The sequence below is a fragment of the Lepidothrix coronata genome, unplaced genomic scaffold (assembly GCF_001604755.1).
Source record: "Lepidothrix coronata isolate B3197 unplaced genomic scaffold, Lepidothrix_coronata-1.0 Scaffold39, whole genome shotgun sequence".
In the NCBI taxonomy this organism is placed as follows: domain Eukaryota; kingdom Metazoa; phylum Chordata; class Aves; order Passeriformes; family Pipridae; genus Lepidothrix; species Lepidothrix coronata.
This window is the reverse complement of record NW_016690219.1, coordinates 4,971,263-4,987,904: the sequence shown is the minus strand read 5'-3', so window position 1 is coordinate 4,987,904 and position 16,642 is coordinate 4,971,263. Positions and strand designations below refer to the sequence as shown.

At 41.9% G+C, this 16,642-nt stretch overlaps 1 protein-coding gene across 6 annotated transcripts in view; it reads right to left on the bottom strand.

Moving 5' to 3' along the window:
• Positions 1-1,644: 1,644 nt before the first annotated feature.
• Positions 1,645-16,642, bottom strand: part of SUPT3H (SPT3 homolog, SAGA and STAGA complex component) — a 308,388-nt gene continuing 293,390 nt past the window's right edge. For 3 of the 6 annotated variants that reach the window (XR_001874454.1, XR_001874459.1, XR_001874455.1), the window contains exon 19: positions 1,647-2,415. The gene's annotated coding sequence lies outside the window, so the exon portion shown is untranslated. Of the gene's footprint in view, positions 2,416-16,642 lie in introns of all 6 variants that reach the window. The other 3 variants (XR_001874457.1, XR_001874456.1, XR_001874458.1) reach the window with 3 other exon arrangements.

The following is a 16,642-nucleotide window of genomic DNA, read 5'->3' as shown; positions in this document are numbered from 1 at the left end:
ATTAATATTGACAAGATTTTGTTAAAAAAACCCCACAGTGCTTAGGGATTTGGGGTAGAGATTTTCTCACCTGTTTTCTGCCTCTCCTGCCATTCAGAGGCTTTCCCCAGGGAGCTCAGGATATTTTGCCCAGTGAGGTTTGAACTTCTCTTGCTGCTGTTGGGAGCCTCTCAGATGCCATTGCCCCAGGCTCTTTGCTTAGAGCACTGAGTCAAGTTACCAGGCAGATGAAAAGCATTTGCTGAATTTTAGATGAAGATGGGCTGATTTTGAATCTGTATAAAATTTTTCTCTGGACATAAATATTTAGTTTTGTCAGATTGGAGGGGCACCTTTAGCGGAAGGTGTCCCTGCCCATGGCAGTGGGGTTGGAACCGGATGATCTTAAAGGCCCCTTCCAACCCAAACCATTCTGAGATTCTGTGATTCTCTATAAATACATGTTGCAAAAAAAAAAAAAAAAAAAAGAAACAATCAAATTCCTCTAATAACTTAGGGGACAACTTCTCCCATGTGCAGCTTAACAAGTCTGTCTACAAAAAAATAAGGTAGGATTATGTCCAATGTTCACAGCACTGCATGGATCCTGAGCTGTCAGAGCATCAGGGAGTTTCTTGAAATGTGTTGAGCAAGGTAGATATACACCAGCTGAGGCCCTGTCCTGCTTTATTCTCTTACCCTGTACAGACTTCATTGATATAAGCTAAAATACAGTGATTGGAAAAGGCATTTACAGTGGGAAGCAGAATGGAAAAATTCAAATTGGGGCCAACCAAGGGAGGAAAAAAAAATCACCTGCCAATAAAATTGACACACAATGGGAATAATTGCAAGTCTGGGGAGAAAAAATGCATTCTCACTCTGTTCTCCACAGCATGGTATCTTCTCTTAGAGCAGAATGACTGAATTTATTGAGGTCATTCATCCCCTGGTAATTTGGCTACTGTAATATATTTCACAAGTGAGAGGGAAGCAGCCTGATGAGACAGCATGTGAGAATCCAGAGCACTGGGGGAGGAGGTTTATCCAAATTTATAGCCACCACTAAGGATGTGGCTTTATAATTCACAGTTACTCTCTCCCCCTTTAGCACTGAGAAATCTATCCTGTTAATGGCCTCTTCTTAACATTCTGGTGCAAATTCAAATCTCAGTGATGTTGGTGTAAAATCCTCTGAGACTGATGGACTCAGTCTGGATTAAAATCATGACCTTCTCTATATTCAAAAGCTATTTTGGATGAGCTTGCTCCTAACACAAGCTGGCCTGGCATTCAATTTCCAAGGGTGACAGAGGAGCTTCTGCTTTAACTCTGTTTCCTCTTGATTCCTGTGGGGACAACTTGTCTTACTGCCACACTAGACATCAGGATGACAAAATATTCTTGAGATTAAGAGATGTCACCTCTCCTAAGACCCAGACTAAGGCACAAACACAACACAAATTAAATGAGATGGGATATCTATAAAAATGTCAGAGACAATAACAGAACTGATGGCAGAGATATTAATTTTTGCAGTGTTTAATGTAAGTTGAAAGAGTTTTTCAGCATCAAAAAAAGCCAATTTTTTTTGCCCCAGCTTGAGATATTTTTTTCTAAAGTTTGGGTCAACAAGAGAAAAAAGATTAGTAAAATGGATGTATAAACCTTACAGAGCAGGTAGTCTTTGGGATTTAGAGGATGCTTAAGAATAGAAGATGAAAATAGAAGCCTGTCAAGTGCAGATAAGTTGGATTTTGCAGAATAAACCACTCAAAGTTTTCTTGTTACAAGTTTTACCCAAAAATATCACAATACTTCCCCATTAAATCCACTTTTTTTTTTTTTTTAGTTGAAAAGGTCTATCTCTGGCATTAATTACACAGGAAGCCAGACAAAATTACAGTGGTGCTTTTTTGGTCTTAAAATATCTATTTATTAAAGCTTTAATTTCCAGCCTGCACATCCCTCCTGCATGGTAACTTCTGTTTGATAAGATTGTAAGTATTAATTAAGTCATGCTAATGAGGACAGAAAGAAAGGGTTTTCCCAGCTCTCCCACTATATTTCAAGTATTGCCAGAGTCAGTTCTCTCTTGTATCTCCCTCCAGCTTTGCTGTCTCCTGTGTTTCTTCATAGGGGAAGGAGAGTTTAAAGTAGCAAGTCATAAATCACCAGACATCCTCGTTGTAACAGGATGATCCCTTGTTAGAAGAGGATTTCCCCTCGTCTTGTGAGTGGGAGTAATTGTTCTGTGGCTCCTGGTTTCTCTTTGAAGCACGTGGGAGAGAAGCATCCTCTTTTGAAGCCCAGCTGTGTGACAGGACCAGCAGCAGAGGAGGGAGATGCTCAGTGGTGATGCTGGTCTGTGCCAGGGAAGTTGCGTGGGAGAGTTCCGACTGTCTAGCCTGTTGCTCCTCTCCTTGGATGTGACCACTGAAAAAAAAAAAAAAGGCAAAAATACAGCCTGCAGTCTTCTGGAAAGGAGATTAAATATGACAAAAAAAAATGGGAATGCAAGGCAAACATCTGGCCTTAAAACACGTGCCTCAGTTTCCCCAAAATTTCTAGGATAACAGTGTGATCTAATGAGCCATTAATCGAAGAATCATAGAACCACAGAATCACAGAATCATAGAACCAGAGAATCATAGAATCACAGAATGGTTTGGGGTTGGAAGGGACTTTCAACCCTCTGCCATGGGCAGGGACACTTTCCAATAGACCAGGTTGCTCCAACACGGCCTTGGACATTTCCAGGGACAGGCAGCCACAGTTTCTCTGTGCCAGTGCCTCACCACTCTCATAGTAAAGAATTTCTTCCTAATATCGAAGCTAAACCTACTCTCCTTTGACTTAAAGCCATCACCCCTTTTCCCAGCAAACTAAAAAACCACAAGGTCTGGGTTAATCCTATCCTCTTCTCTTTGGTACCAGCATAATCACTACATTTTTCTTCATTTCTGCCGTGTGTTGCTGCCTTGATTCTGTCTGTTCAGTTTGGGTTTGAGGCTCATTGGACCAGCTCCCACATCCCTTTAGAAAAGTGTGATGTAACTGCCCTGTCAGGGCCCCATGGTGCTGTCACACTACCAACACACATATACAAATTCCCTTTTTTTTTTAAGTCAGTCTGGTAGTCTGAGGTTCAATTCCTTAATAAAAGAAGCATGGATGGCAGCAATGGCAGGGCAGAAAGCCCCATCCTTGTGGTAGGAAGCAGCACACGCTCTTCCTTTCAAAAACAAACAAGCAAAACTGCGGAGAAAGTTTCCCTCCCTCGGCAGCGTCCCTGGGCAGCAGTGGAACATTTGAGCCAGGTCTGTGGGGATTGCTGTCTCCAGCCCCGAGGGGTGGAAGTGCTCTGAGGACTTTCTGCTCTGTTTTTCCCTGTCCTGGCCAACTTCCTATGTATAGGATAAAAATAAGCCCTGAGTCCTCCTCCTTCCGTCCACTTCATTAGAGACATCCCTCGGTGCAATAACAAAACAGGCCCAGAGGAAGCGACACAGACCGAAACACAAGAACGATAATTTTCCTAACACAAATAAGCAGGCAGAGGAACTCATCTGAGGAAACAAGTGAGTGAAGGCAAAGCCACAGATGAGCAAGCAATGGAGCCAAGAGCTATGCTTAGGCAACACAAGCCTGCCTCCAGCACGTCTCCCGAGACATCCCCGCCTGGGAAAGGCTGAGTGTGGACATCCCTGTAAGGGGCTGACCTCCCCTGAGCCCACATCCCATGAGCAGCCAGAACTGGAGTGATCCTCACCCCACTTAAAGGAAACTTAATGGGAAGACTCTCCTTTTTCTCACTGTGGACCTGGACTGACCCTTAACCAGTCCTTACTGTGTCTTACCCGGTGCTTCAGAAGCACCAGGAAAGACCACAAAACAGAGAGGCACAGGTTAACAGGAGGGATAGCAGTTCTCCAACTCCAGGAAAAAAAGTGATTGGGCTCAGTTCACTCTATTATTTGCCATTTAGAGGCACTGACACTGCTGTTCTTCAAAATAACCTCATCCCAAGTGTTTATTTATATAGAAATTCATCCTGGATATTTGCCGTGAGTTGTAGATCTGTTTGAAAAGCTTCAATCATCAAATCAAGGAGAGGAAAACAAAAGCAGATCTCTCAGCTGGCCGGTCCCCACTGCAAAAAGGAAGCAAAGAAAACAAACCAGAGCCTGAATGTTTCTTGCTGTAAATGATCAGTGAATGTCTCTGAACACTAACTCAGTCCAAGGAAGCCAAGATCACTTTGTGAATGACTTGTTAGGTTAAAAAGAACCATATTCATAATAAATAGTCTTTGAAACCATTCTTTCATGCAAGCTCCATTTTCACAAAGTCGTTTTTATAGGTAAACAGCCAAGCCCTCACTACCCAGGAAGTTAATGGCAGAGATAAGGAGGAGACCCGAGGCTATGTCTCTTTTAGAAAATTAAACCCGGACTGTTCTCTAGCCCTGGAGGCCAACTGGCACAGAAATACCTGCATCCATTCATTAAACTCTCCCACTTTCCAAAACAGAGGAGCTATATCCAAACTGCCAACTGGGAATGGCCCCTGCCGTGCTGGTTGCCCAACGGTGCCTGGAAACTGTTTGGACAGATGCTGGTGAGCCAAGGCCAAACATATGCAAGGGACCAATCTGAGGACCAAAAGCAAATTAAAGCACCTGGGAAAGCTCCTTTGAAACACGAAAAGTGTGGACATTGGAGTTTGATCTCACGCCCTTGAAGCAGCATCGCTGGAACTGTATCATTTAGCCAGAAAGCTTTACTCCTTCATTCATGCCTTGACTCCACGTATCCACCTTGGGGAGGAGTCGAGAAACTTGTTGGAACTTGGCAGATCTGAAGGCTTCAGGGCCTCTTTCACATCTGTATTTTCCTTTACCAATGTCCCTAGGACTGGAAAGGGACACTTGGGACATGAGTGTTTGCAGGTAGGGGTTCAAACCTCACCTGTGCTAGAAAGCAAAATTTATAGTGCTTGAAAACCACAAAAATTTAGGCACTGCTTCTGGGAACCTAAGTCTGATGTCTCATCCTTGTTAGCCAGCATGTCAACAGGCAACAAGGCTCATACTTCACCTTAAGGGTTCTCTCGGGGAACGTCTCAGTGGCACAATCACCTATTAACAGGGGAAAGAATGGGAGGGGACTCAAAACGCTTAACAGCTACACAGACATTTCCCAAAACGATCATTAACTTAAACCATTGAAAAGCCCCTCTAGGGCTGGCCAGGGCTTTGTGAGATCGCTTGTTTCCTCTGGCTTAATGAATTATGCAAGTCAAGAGGGGCTGGACAGAAAGGTGTGAATAAGAAGCTTACTAATTCCCCACAGTAATCACCTGCAAAAGTGTTTAGGAACAACATCTATCAGGCACTAAAAAAAGTAAGAAAAGGAACCTGCAGGAGTAAAATATCTACAGCTCCTCAGTAAGAGACAAGGGGAGACCTGAGCCAGGGAAGTGTCACCTTGACATGAATCTACTCCGGGCACTGAGCACAAAGCAGTCATCAAATTGCTCACTCGTGGTCCCAGGGTCTGCTCTGCTCATATGGCAGGCACCTGCACTTTGCTGGAAACTTTGCTGTGAGGGAGTCCCAGCTTCAAAGCCAGCCTTGTGATTTTCGGTTCCTGTGTGTGAGGAGGGTATTAATAAATGCTGTATTAATAGATCATCTGCTTACACGTTTCCTGTCTTAAATAAAGAAGATATTGGATCAACCCCCTTTTCCGTGTACCTTCTTGGATGTTTGCAGTGTGAGGAAAAGTCAAGACGGCAACAGCAGGAATGGACTTTGAAATCCAAATAAATAGAAACTCAGACCTTAATGAGAGGAGAGTTGGAAGACCAATTCATAGCTGAATTACAGAGCATGGATGGATAATTGCTCTTGAAACTGTCTGAATCCAAGCTCAAAATCGAATATTCATCCTTGCAGTTTATGGAAGTTGGGAATCAGAGCCAAGATCTGTTACTCTTCTGGCTTGGGTTAACACTCCTCCTAAGCCTTTTCAGTAGGGCAGGAAACCTTCATCCCTTCCCATTTTGATAAATGGGGCTCTTTCCTCATCATCCTCCACATGATATTTCCAGAGGAGAGGACATAAGCAGTATTTCAAGAACTGAATCCAGTCATGTCTCTATGGATGATGTTCTCATCTTTCCACAATCTACTGAAAAGCTAGTGATCATTTTTTCCAATATCCTCTTTTTAAGAAGTTTTGCATGAATAGGTTGAATAAGGATGGCATTGGCACTTTATTTCATCACCCAGCTTTTATCTGCAGTGTTTAACTCCTTCTATTGATGCTGCCTTTGCTTTAAAAATTCACAGAACATTGCTGTGAATCATTTTTCATAAATACTGGAGTTGGCTGGAAAATTTAAAATCATTTTTCATAGGAAAACACTCCAATTCCTAGTAAACAAAACACAACGGGAAAACATTGTTTTCAGTTCATTTCCTAACTCAACATATGCCAAAAATCAGAAATTATTGAAGTGCCATATTGTGACATAAAAGAAAAATTAAGGGTGTTGTTTTGAGAAAATTAGACTCAGTAAAGATAAAAAAAATTATATATTTGCTAAAAATAAAAGTTTTATAATTAGTAGCATCAAATGTTTCATTTCATGGAAATCAACCTTTAAAATTGCTGCTCAGAGAAGCTGTGGCTGCCCCATCCCTGGAAGTGTTCAAGGCCAAGCTGAATGGAGCTCTGAGCAACCTGATCTAGTGGAAGGTGTCTCTGCCCATGGCAGGAAGTTTGGAACTAGATGATCTTTAAGGACCCTTCCAAGTCAAACCATACCATGATTCTATAACAATATGAATTTTAGCATCTCAAAGTTCAGGGTTTTTTTTTAAATCTTGGGTGCTTTTATCTGTGTTAGGGGACTGTACTGCAGAATGTCAAATATTGTAACAGAACAGCAAAATTACTTTCTGCCCAGCTGTAACGTAGACCTACTTCAGAACCATGCTACCAACTTTGCTTTTAACTACACCTCACTGGAAAGCACAGAGAAGGCTTCAAGGGAGAGAAAAAGTGGTCTCAGAGAAAATAAATCTGTTTAGCTGGCATTTGGCAGTGCAATCAGTGCTGTCTCACATTGAGGGAAACTGCAAGTGTCACAGCACGCTGACTTTGGGGGGTTATTGCTATGCCTTGCCAGGAGGTTCAGCATCTTTTGAAGTCAGCCAGATTTCTCTAATGCAGTGAAATTCATCACCAATCACAGATATGCGTGTCCTGCCGGAATCTTTGATCTTCAACTTCTCTATCCATTTTGCTCTCTCTGTTCATTGGTCACAATGAGTTATGGCAGCTGTATCCTACATATCGTCCAAAGCTCTTTAGACATCCAGCACATCATGGAAAGTTCCCAGGAAAGCTCCCTAGTTGAAAAGTAACAACTCTGCAACATAACTCTCAGCGCCATGTGCAGTCATTCATCAACAACACTTCTTCTGTGGAAACCCATGGACAGATCAGTTACAGAGCAGAGCTGTAATGTGACCTGCCAGATAGATGGAGATCCCCACGGAGAATTCACTGACTGCACAAAAGAGAATAGAAACTCCTCTAGTGTTTCTGCAAAGAGGAAGAGCACAGGGCTTGGATTAGTCTGGGCTGAGCATAAGAGAGTCCCTCTCCACTCCACACCACTCTGTTGCATAACCAGAGCTCCTAGAAATAAATGAGAAACAAAATTAAATAAAAGTATTTTTAAAAAGGAGCTATTATCCTTTGGGAATATTAAAAGAAATAATTTACGCATGACTGCTCCATGCCTTAGCTTTGGCTGTTTAATCACTCTTAGTGCTGTGCTAACAAGAGGCTGCTTTTAACAGGAAAGCCCAGCCAGGATATAGCCTGAAATAACACCCAAGACCAACCTTTTGTTTTATTTCTGCATTCGCTGCCCAGAGATTTTTTTCACCTGAAAAATTATGCCATTGTATTGAAGTGCTGCCTAATTTTATTGTAAGTCTTCATTTTAGATGAATTTTCTACTTTTTTTTTTTAATATACTGCTTTTACTTTTTAATTTCACAATGTCACATATTGAATTTTAACAGGTTTAGCCTGTGGTGTGGCTGTGATCATAGAATGGTTTGAGTTGGAAAGGAGCTGAAACATCATCTTGTTCCACCCCCACTGCCACAGGCAGGGACACCTTCCACTATCCCAGGTTGCTCAAAGCCCCGTCCAACCTGGCCTTGAACACTTCCAGGGATGGGGTAGCCACAGCTTCTCTGGGTAACCTGCACCAGGGCCTCACCACCCTCACAGGGAACAATTTCTTCCTAATATTTAAACCACCCTCCTTCAGCTCAAGGCTATGCCCAAGTCTACTTGGTGAGGAGATGCACCGATTTCAGAGACATGAGTGCAAGGGGCATGTTGAGAAATGTAGGACTTCTTTCTAACTTACTTTTGTCCTTCTCATAACTTTCCAGCCAGGAGGCTGAACATGCAGAAGGAAAACTTAGTTCATGTATCTTGTAGAGCATTTTGAAGGGAACATTGTGATATTAAGATTGGTTAATGCAATGTACTTAGATTACAAAAGGCTTAAAAAAGAAACTGAGATCTCATCTTTCCCACTTAATAACTGAGTAAAAAGACACAGAATTAAGAGTCAGTTTATGTAATAGAGGGATGTCACATGAAGTTCCACGCAGATGAGTGTTGTTCAACATATTCATAAAAGCTGGGAAACAGTGACTCATGAAATAACAGTTTGGAGATTATAGGATCTCATTAGGATCTCATGACACTGAGTGATACTCATTGTTGATGAGATCTCATGGCACTGAAAGAAATTCAGTGTTGATAGATGCAAAGTAATGAATATGGGATAAAAATAACTCTAATTATATATATGTCACAATACCTTTAATTAGCTATCACTGGGGTTTGTGGATAGTTCTCTGAAAACATTAACCCAGTGCTCAATAAGCACCAAAAAGGCTGATAAAGCACAATGGATTATTAGAAAAAGAACAGAGAAAAAACAGAAAACCTCATTATCTCATAGTAGAAATCTGTGTTTATTCCTGTCTGTCCTGACTAAGGCATGCCTTGTAGGCATGCCTTGTACTCTTCCAAGGAATTGTGCACAGAAATTGGGAATTGTGCACAGAAAGAAGTGAATTCACTGTCTCCCTGGTCAGTTCTGCCTCTCTTCTGCTCTGGATTTACAGGAGAACGGGGCTCCCTGGACACTATTCCGGACCAAGACTGGGCAAAGGCACCAGAAACACTGGGAATTTTTAGGATGTTGACTCTGATGCCCTCCTCTCCCACACCTCTTGTTACCAGTAACCTTTGCAGGACACATTCCTATGCCATGAATCTTATGTTGTGTTAGAATTTCTCTTGTCTTGGGACCACAGTATGCACCAATCACTCCACAGGACACAACAGAAAAAGTGACAAAATTTTGTGGTACTGGATGTTATTATCCAGCAGACTGCCTGACCACTAAGGACCACTCTCTCCCAAAGCTGACTAGTTTCTTGAGAAAGCAGAATATTTTATAAAATGAAGAGCAGGTAAATAATAGAACAGGATTCCAGAGCCCGAGGGTAGAGCTTTGTAAAGCGGAAATGTGAGATTTAAAAAAAACCCCATGAATGGGGAAAGCTGCCGAAAAATTTTGCCAGCTGATAGAACTAGTGGAAAGCATATAAAGACTTTCATATAAACAGAAATGTTCACAAAAATGTTCACTGTTTTTCCTATTGCCTTCATAGAAATCTTTTCCCTCCATAGATAAAAATATCAAGATTTATCAAATTAGCACATTTCTTCCATTCTGCTCCTTGTCATGATTCACCTTTACATTGAATACAGTAGACACTGAGGACTTGTTAATGTAAAAATATCTTCAATAAAGAATTTTGCTGACATTGGGTATAGAGAAATTTTCTCTTCATCCAGTTAATCACGCAGCTCTTGGGCCCAGACAAGGAAGACTGTACACATGTGTAAAACTTGAGTTTCTGCTTCCAACAAGTTTTGTGCTGGATTTGCTGTATTTCCAGAGATTTATGTTAAATGCATCAGGACTGTGTTAAAATCTAGCAGCAAAAGATGCTGCAAAAGAGGTACATTCCTAAAAATCTTTCACATATGGTGTGAGACAGAGAGAGAGTAGGAGAGGGGGAATATATCAGAGCTCTCTATGCAACAAGGATTGAGCAAAAATGAAAGGGATGGTCTCTCAGGGATGCTTTAATCCATTCAGGGATGAATGCCAGGATCAGAATTAACACTTTTGAGATCGTCTTTGGTGATCCTGAGCTCAGATTCATCTGCTAGTTTAACACCAACATTCTCAGTGAAATAAATTCCTTTTGCTGTTCTTCACAAACGAGTTTGTCTGTTCTGAAATACTGTGTCATTAGCAAATTTGAACTCCTCACTAATAACTTCCTTTTCAAGATCATTTGTGAATCTGTTGCCATCACATGTGTCCATGGCACTTACTGGTTACCCTCTTCCCCAGTGAAAACTCACACAATTTCTTCGTATCCATTATCCATTCCTCCTCACATTATCCATTCAAGGATCTCTGACTGATTATTTTCCTGAAAGCTTTGGGCTGAGAAGGGCCTCAGGTTCTCACTGAGGTGGTTCATTCTCTGCTGTTGCTTGCCCAGAGCAGAACTGAGCAGTCTTGCCTTATATTTCCTCTGGGGGTCTATGCTGAAAGTGGAAAAGCTTGGCACTTAGCTTAAGCAGAGCCAGGTTTTAATTCCTGATGTCATTGGTAGACCAAGGCATAAAAGACAATCAGACAGGACAACTCTTCAAAGGTGCCTGGTGACATGTAGCTCTTTCCATCCCAAACACATTGAAGTTAAGGTCATGGTGATGTTCATAATCACTCCCTGTCCAGGAGCAAAATACCTGCAGTTCCTGTAGGCAGTGTCTTAATGAAGCCTTTACCTGGGGCAAGAGACAACCCCCATTTGCAAACATGGTCTGTATTTTTTGTTCCTGAACCTGTGCTTTCACATTCAGCTCATTTGGAGCATTTTCCCTAAACTGACCTGGTTTATCAAGTGAGTTATTGGTCATACTCCTATTTACTCTTAGTTAGCCCTCCACTGATCCTCTAACACATTTTCTTAGTAATGATGCAAAATTTGTTTCTTGAGCTCACTGACAGAAATTCTGAATGTACCAAAACTAGGAGCCCTCCCTCAGAGCCTCAGTGGATCCCCCATAGAGTGAGGATTCTCCATTAGTGACCTCTTTCTAGCGCTGTCCATCTCCCAGTCCCAAAGTCACTCTCTCTAGGCTCTACTGATATTACATTGTGCTAATCTTAAATCAGGATTTCAGTCCTGTACCCTCAGGAACACACCCATTCTAGCTCTGCTTTGGCACTGATATATTTCTGCCTACTCCCAATTCTCCTCTCTGCCTCTATTGCCTTAAAGTCTTGCAGTTCTTACCCAAAATCAATATTCTCCTGCCCTTCCCCCCCAGTGATGACATATACACAGATGAAGCTGGATCTTATTTGCAGTCACATCCCTTTATAATGTGCAAGATTTGACATTGATGCCTGCAGGAAGGCCAGTTCATACTACTGGAAAAGCAAAAAAAGGCTGCAGTGTAAATGCACATCAGATCCTAGAGCTCTTTTGCTTCATGTTTTATTAAAGTCAAGTGAGTCGGAGATGTGGGAACTGCTAACTTTTTTCGCTGGGGAGCATTGTTAGTGACCTGCACAAGAAGCCAGAAAACTGTTATTGCTTGAAATGTAAAATTAAAGAAAAAAATATTGCTCTCTTTCTCATTTCCCTGAACTGGACCACATGCTTCCCTGGAGGAAAATCATTGTTGAAAAAATGTCGACTGCAAAATTTTCTGTTAATCTGAACATTCCTCTCTTGCTCTGAGCTGCGGGATGCAGGCAGAATCCTGTTCCATCTGTTCTGGAGTGATCTGTGCAAGCTGCAGGCAGGTCCCTGCTGGAGATGATGGATGGCCTAGCACGTGTCCCTTACTGCTGTAGGATTGCACTGGAAGGGCAAGTTGCACGAGAGAGTAAAACCAGTGCCCAGGATCACATGGTCAGCCTGGTGCTGCCAGAGGGGTCACACTGACTCCCAGTGTCCACCTGTGGTGGCAGCAGTTCCACTGGTGAGGTGTGACCACAAAGCTCATAGCCACTTGGGAACTTTGGGAGCTCTCCTTGATTTGAGCAGATTGTGGCCTGATGAGCTTTCTTATGCCAGATTGAAGCACAATGGGGAAAAAACCACTCTAACTCCACATATAAAATGATGGGGTTTGAGTTGGCCATTACCATTATGAAATGAGATCACAAAATTAACCCCACTGGACAGGTCAGATGGCTGCTGAATTCTTAGTAACAGTCAAAAAAGTAAATTGAATGTTAGGAATTATTAGGAGTAGAAAAACATTATTACCTGACTCTGTTGTAACAGTAACACAAATACACGGAAACACCTGTATCTTGAATACTATGTGCAGTTCTCAAATAGATTATAACAGATGAGAGTATCACAACAAGAAGGATCTCAGAGTATGAGGAATCTTCAAACTTCAGCAACTGAGGGCAGATTTATACAGTTGTATAAAACGAATCAAGTGGGGAAAGTGAGTGAGATCAATCGTTCCCTGTCTATTCCAATGCAAAAATGATGAAATATGAAAGTTAGTAGTTGGTAAAACAAAAAGAAATAAATTTTTTTTTTTAGAGGACACACAGCTAAGCTGCAGGACCTGCCAATAGAATGCTGAAAATTCACATCAAGGAGAGACTGGACAATTTGATGGAAAAGTAATCCCATTTCCTTTACTGAAAAAAAAAAAAAAAAGACAGTAGCTTCTTAAGCCACAAATTGTTGGAATTTGGAAGAGCAACCTGGGGAAGTGTCAGTATGTGCATCTGCTGTGCTTGCTCTCTGCCAGACCGTGCTCCTCTAGTTACTCCTTCAAAAGAGGAACATTTGTACTTCAACACCTCCACAGCCCAACGCGTCTCCCTGACACGGGAGATGAGGTTTAGTCCCCTCAAGTCCAGGTTTTCCACATTCAAGGTAACTGCTTTGCCCCTTAAAACTTCTGTCCCAAAGGGGGGCACCGATCTCATCTTTAACTGTTCTGGCCTTCTCCAGCAGAGCACAGAAATCCCACGGCTCAAAGCTGGAGTGGTGCCATGTGCCAGAACAGGCACTTCTGAGCATATGTTTGACTGGAGTTTTGAAGGAACTCCAAGACAAACTCAGAGATGCCTTCAACGCTAGATGCCAAAGAACCAATCCACCTGGAGGGATATTCCACCCCAAGAGCCCAAGCTGTTGAGCTCGGTGACAAGGAGACTGAAAGAGATGACATGATTGTAGCACATTAATATCTCTGAGGGAAGAAATACCAGATATTACAGGGCTTTGTAGCTGAAAATAGAAAAGCACAACAAGACCTGAAAGCCAGGGAAATTCCAATTAGAAATAAGGTACACATTTCTAACAGGGATTGTGGTTAACCACTGGAACAACCTACCAAAGGGAAGTGGTGGATTCTCCATCTCTTAACCTCTCCAAACCAAAAGAGGATGTCTTCCTGAAACATAATATACCACGCTCAATGCAGGAGATCTGAGTGTGATTCAAGGGCTTCAGATACTCCAAAACTCAGGTTAAATTACTTAATTGTCCTTTCAAACCTTTATCTTCACCAGTTTTAACTTCTGCAGAAGTCTTTTGCACACAGAGCAACTACAGGATGAGTTGAGGGCACTGAGGTATGGACAGGACTAGGTTTAAGACCCCTTCTCCTCTAGGTAACTCCCCCTAAAAATATTTCAAAGTGGAGCTCTTGAAGACCAACCTATCAAAAAGTAAATGCAATAAAACACTAGAACATTACACTGGCAAATCAATTTATAGAAGTTATATAGAAACACAGTTAATATTCCTCCAATGCCCACAGCTCTAGAGCCATTTGTCCCCAACACTTTTACAGAGGCCTGGAGAACTGCAGTTTCATGTGCTGTATTAACTTCCAGTGCAAATGGGAAAAAATAGAGATGCTTTATACATGGCCAGGAAACCACTTCCCACCTCTTGCTTTCATCCCACTAACCAACACAAGTGCCTTCCCTCAAGAGTGCAGTGCCACAACTTGCTCCTTCTCTGTCTCCTTATATATTTCACTGCACTTGGGTTTTTCCACTGCAGATGTCACCACAAAACATGTAGCCACCACCTTTCAAACCACACCAGAGCAGCACCACCTAAGAGTACCTCTTGTGCTCGCCTTAAAGAAGGCTTCGTGCTGTTTAGGCTAAAGGATTTAGTGGAATTATATCTGTAGTTAAATCTGTGATGAATTATGCAGTCCTGGTATCTGCAGATGAACCACACCAATGGAACACAAGGATGTGGTGTCAGAGTCAAGCCTGGAAATGGAAAATGCATACTCCAGCATTTTAAATGTTTAGTGCAGCCAAGATTTCAGAATTTCAAGTATTTTTTTTTATATATATATATCTCTGTTTAAGCCTGGATTTGGGGAGGGGATTGGTTATGGTATTTAGATTATTATTTTTGCTGTAACAGGATTATTCTTTTCAGTAACTGTTAAGTCACCACAAGCTTGTTGCCTTTTCTGTGAAGGAATCAGCTAAGCATCATAGACAGGGAAATATTATTATAACCATTTTACAGCCCATTTTGGCCAAGAATGGGACCGAGAATGCTGACTCTCAGTCACCTGCTTTCACAAGTAAGCTAATATATGAGGTAGAAAGCTAATAAATGAAGGCACTGTGTACATTAACCTTCATATAATAGTACTTATCCTGTGCTTGTGTTATATGCAGGAGGTCAGATGAGATGAACAGAGCAGTCCCTTCTGGCCACAAAGCCAATGAACCTATTTTTAAACATGAGGCAACATTCAATAACCTGCATCAGCTTTGATTAACTGTTCTGCAAGACTGAAAGCAACACAAGCAGAACTAACGTGCACAGTGGGCAAAAAAGACTTCAAAAGTACAGCTCATGGTGGCAAGTTTTTACTGTAGAAATACTGGATGGGAACCTTGGCTGTACAGGTCCTGCTGACCCTGTTGGAGTAGTTCATCACGTCCCCTGACCATTTTGGCTTGGGCTCTTACAGAAAGGCAGAGACAACTGGGCACTGTAGCTTCCTTCAAGGCTCCAGCTAACCCCAGCCTCTACCTCTTAAATACATAAATACACACATATATATAAGCAAATACTATATATGAGTTGCTGTGAGGCAACTAACTTTTTTAAACTGGCAAACAAACTTAGTATAAGGTCTCTAAAACAGCTCTGCTTTTTCTGGTATTGATTTTGCTTATTTTGAAGTAAAGCGTGTCCATAAATACGCTCTATGGTCCCCTGAGGTAAGTCTCATAAGGTATTTAAAAAGGAAAAAAAAGGATGAGGAGGAATTTTTTGGCAGCAATTACCATCTCAGATAACCTGCCTGGGGTTGGGAAAGTGTGCCAGCAATATGCTCAGAAATAGCTTTCATTTGGGCTGTTTATTTTCATATGCTTTGTCTGACACTTTACTGCTGTGGCGGGGTACTTAACTGTCAGCTTCCATTAAACGCTTTGTCAGTTGTTTCCACTCCAGGCAGAAACCAAAATTATTATCTCCCATTATTTGTTAAAGTCAACCCACTGGCAGGAAGCAAGCAGGATGACAAAGGAAATCATCCTTGTGCCAAATGGTGAGATTTCCTCAGGCTCCTTTGCTCCAGTGCTTCTCTGGTTCCTTGTCCCTTCTTTTCTTGACTGCCCCAGTCATCTGATTTGTTTCTGTCAAATAAGTGAGGGACTTGAGGGCAGCTGTTCCCCTTTAAAGCAAAGCTGGGGGGACCAAACTCCTCTGCAGCATGATCGGGATTGGGATATTCTGGAAGAGAATAATGTGTTTGCTTCAAATTAATTTGGACTGTCATGGCATAATCATATGGATGAGTATCCCTTTCTATGGCAAGATAGAGTATGAAATATGAATGGGATGCTAATAAAATAGCTTTGGGAGTATCTATTACATGATTTCTTGTTTTGCTGTTTTAGGGTGTGTGGATGATTTAATTTTTAAAATTATTTAAACCAAGTTTTCCAAGTTTTGATATATAAAGAGAAGAGGGTTAAGCAATTTCAGAAAAGGCAAAACGTCATTACAGGTCAAGCAAAACATTTTAAGATGACCCAGACAGATCCTCCTCCTTCCAAATTTGGTCCCATCCAACCCAATGCTGCCATCCCCACAACACTTCAGTTCACCCTTTGAACCAGAGAATCCATTACATTCATTTCTCTAATTATGGTCTGGTTTCTTTTAATAAGCAGATGTGGAACAGTATAATCGTAGCCCCAGGCTACTGAAATGGTGGACTCCAGCCTAGATCTGGACCTCACATAAATATGCCCCATGCCTTGCCAAGGTCCCAGACATGACATCTCCCATATTCATGAAGGAAATCCCAAGTTTTTTACCACTCTTTTTGGTGGTGTGCACCACCAAGCTGGCCCAGCACAGGTAAAGCCAGTGAACAGCTCCTTGCTGACTATCCCCTGGTAAGAATTAGCTGATTTCAATAAAACT